General features: G+C 40.0%; 1 pseudogene; it reads left to right on the top strand.

Annotated features, from left to right (window-relative positions):
* Window positions 1-1400: 1400 nt before the first annotated feature.
* LOC141709919 (small nucleolar RNA R71) lies at window positions 1401-1491 on the top strand (annotated as a pseudogene).
* Window positions 1492-3538: the final 2047 nt, after the last annotated feature.

Below are 3538 nucleotides of genomic sequence, written 5' to 3'. Positions count from 1 at the left end.
GGGGATGTTGATGTGAAGTTTCTTGAACACCTCCAGAAACTTACCAAATTGCTTGTCCAGCTTTTGTTTTTACAATCTCTTAGGAAAAAGTGGTGGAGGATAGAGCTGTTTCTCCCCTGTATTACCCTCAGGCAGAGTGTGTTCAACAGAAGTCTTCCTTGGTTCCGCCTCTTTCTCCTTTTGCTTTTCTTCTTCATCTACAACTTCAGCTTCTCCATCTTTTGCTTTTTTAGCATCAGCAACTTTTCCAGACCTTAAGGTAATAGCTTTGACTTGCTCTTTAGATTCCTTCCTACCTGGCACTTCAATATCGCTGGGAAGTGTGCCAGGTTGTTGATTGAGCACGGAATTGGCTATTTGACCAATTTGATTTTCCAAGGTCTTGATAGAAACAGCCTGACTTTTGCACAACAGCTTTAGCTCCTCAAAATCAGCACTAGAAGGTGGAGCATCACCTCCTTGTTGAGGATATGATTGCCTTTGAGCATATTGTTGAGGTTGCGTGAATCCAGGTGGATTAAACTATTTACTTACACCTTGCTGATATGGTTGCTGAATAGTATTCTGAATATTATTCCAGCTGAAATTGGGATGATTTCTGTTATTAGGATGATAAGTAGCTGGCACAGGCTGCTGCGGTCGCTGATAATTGTTCACATACTGAACAGATTCATTAACAAGAGAACACTGATCCGTAGCATGGGAGCCTGCACAAAGCTCACAGACCATAGCTATCTGATTGACTCCATAGTTGGCTAAAGAATCGACCTTCATAGACAGCGCTTGGAGCTGTGCTGCAATAGCTGTAGCTGCTTCAACTTCCAGAATACCTGCTACCTTCCAAGGAATCATCCTTTGAGTTGGGTTTTGATGCTCGTTTGCAGCCATAGTTTCAATAAGATTATAGGCTTCAGCAAGGTTATCACGACGCCAAGTCGACCCTCGACGCCTGAGTACCTTCGTGAAGACTAGTCGATAAGTCGCCTGACTAGTCGTAAAAAGTCGACAAAATGTTCATTATACATATAATTACTTGATTTAATATATAATAATTGAATATGTTAGTTTTATAATTTAAATCAAAAGTAATAGAATAGTAAGTTCAAAATATGCACGGTACACCACAATTATTGTTATGAAGACCACAAGTCGGGTTACGAGACTCTTGGGCGACCTTCACGTCAACTAGTCGACGACAAGTCGGGCTTCGAGACTCTCAGCGCCTGAGTACCTTCGCATCGACTAGTCGCTGACTAGTCGTCGACTAGTCGTCTTCGTGATAACAATGGGCTTCAGTATAGCTTTTGGCCCATAAGGCGCCTCCAGCTACTGCATCGAGCATGGGCCGAGATTGGGCCCCCAAACCATTGTAGAAACCAGTGATCACCATCCAGTCTGGCATACCATGATGTGGACACTTTTTTAACATCTCCTTATAGCGCTTCCAAGCTTCACACATAGATTCTGTTGGTTGCTGCGCAAAATGAGTACGAGCACTCCTCATAGCTGCAGTCTTGGCCATTAGATAAAACTTCACCGAAAACATTTGTGCAAGATCTTGCCAAGTAGTGATGGACCCAGCTGGTTCAGAATGTAACCGGTCCTTAGCTTTATCCCTCAGAGAGAATGGGAAAAGCCTCAGCTTGATAGCCTCATCAGTAACACCATTATATTTGAAAGTACTACAGATCTCGACAAAATTCTTGATATGCATGTTGGGGTCTTTAGTCGCAACACCTCCAAAAGAAACAGAATTCTGCACCATCTGAATAGTGCCCAGCTTGATTTCAAAAGTATTAGCCTAAATAGCCGGATGAAGGATGCTTGACTGAATGTCATCAATTTTAGGCCGAGAAAAGTCCATAAGAGCTGGATCTGCTGGAACTATACGATCACCCATTTTTACCGGTTCTTTATGCTCACTCTCTTTATCCGAATCTTCAAAATCTATTTTCTCCAGAATATCAAGAACTGAGTATGTCTCCTCAGCCGTATCTAGAGTCCTCTTGCGAGTGCGAGAACGTGTTTACATAAACGCTCGCTAGAGTACCTGAAATACAACCGGAAACAATAACAAGTCTTAATCAATGAGTCCTAATGACCACTGATTGCAAGTACATAAACTAAACAAATTAACACCGAGTCCCCGGCAGCGGCGCCAAAAACTTGTTAGGCACAAAATATGCGCTAATAATTCACGCAAGTATACACGTTCGCAAGTAATATAGAATGATTTCTAGTTCTTTCCCACAGAGACTCTGACTAATTATGTTCAATTAACACTCACTCACCAGTGTATGATTACTTCTCAATGTCAAGACAATAACACTTAAGGTTGATTCACTAATTATTAACTATAATTAACTACGAGAATAAAACACTTAAAATTATGACTCAATATTAAACACACATAAGATCATAACTTCATTACTACTTCCTTCAATAGTCATTGTTATTACCCTTAGCATGTAACGGTGATGATATTAATCGAACAACACGAAACTGATAAAAACCAACTTCCATTGTACAAGTACCATTCTACCAAACATCCACAATTAAGATAGAAGTTGAATAGGCATCAATTATATTGAGACCCTATATGTCTACAGAATTTGACAACACAACGATTTAAGCGCAAGTTATTCATTATGATTACACAGGGCAAGTAAAACGGTTAGAGTTACCCACTAATCATGCATACACATACATGAACCTATGCTAGCATGGCAAGTTCTAAATCTCAAGATTCATTGTCGCTTCATAAGAGATTAACAAGCTATCTTATATGTTCGCGACGCACATAAGATGAATAAGCACAACCTATGCTAGATATCATACAATCATCACACACCAAGGTATTAAATAATTAACTAGAGAGACCCATAGTAAATCCGCTATGACCCCATGATCACGATTAGCCCATGATAGAACTCATCGTCACCATGGTTTTATATGAAAACATGATAATAACACGACAATATAAACTAATAAAATACTTATTAAAACCAAAGTACGTCATAAGAGTAAATAGGTTCAAAGTAAAGAAAACTAGCATCCACTGTTACAACGAATAAAAGAATCACAAGAAATCGTATGCTTCCTCTTCTTCATTGCGGTGTGCTAAAACGGTCTTCTTAATCTTCTCTTGTTGCTCCTTGCTTATTACTTCATATCGTGAAACATCTCTGAAGATTACTTATATAAAAGTCCACAAGAATCAGCCGTCTCAGAAGTCCAGTAGAACACGAATTATAAAAAGCAGAATTAAAATCTCAACCCCAGGCGGCCGCCCCAGCTTCCCAGGCGGGCGCCTCAGCTTCCAAACAGCCGCCCCAGATCTCCAGGCGGGCGCTTGGGACACTTCTGGAAAATTCTTCGTTCTGGACCTGATTTTGCCGATTTCTTTGCATAACTTCACGCAACCGATCCAAGTACTTCCCTATGCTTATTTTGATGAATTATTCTTACATACGCAAGTTATACCCTGTAATACAAAAACACTAGAAAAATTCATTAAATACACCAAATACTTGATTTA

This window comes from Apium graveolens, chromosome 2 (assembly GCF_009905375.1).
Source record: "Apium graveolens cultivar Ventura chromosome 2, ASM990537v1, whole genome shotgun sequence".
In the NCBI taxonomy this organism is placed as follows: Eukaryota; Viridiplantae; Streptophyta; class Magnoliopsida; order Apiales; family Apiaceae; genus Apium; species Apium graveolens.
This window is presented reverse-complemented; position numbering and strand designations above follow the sequence as displayed.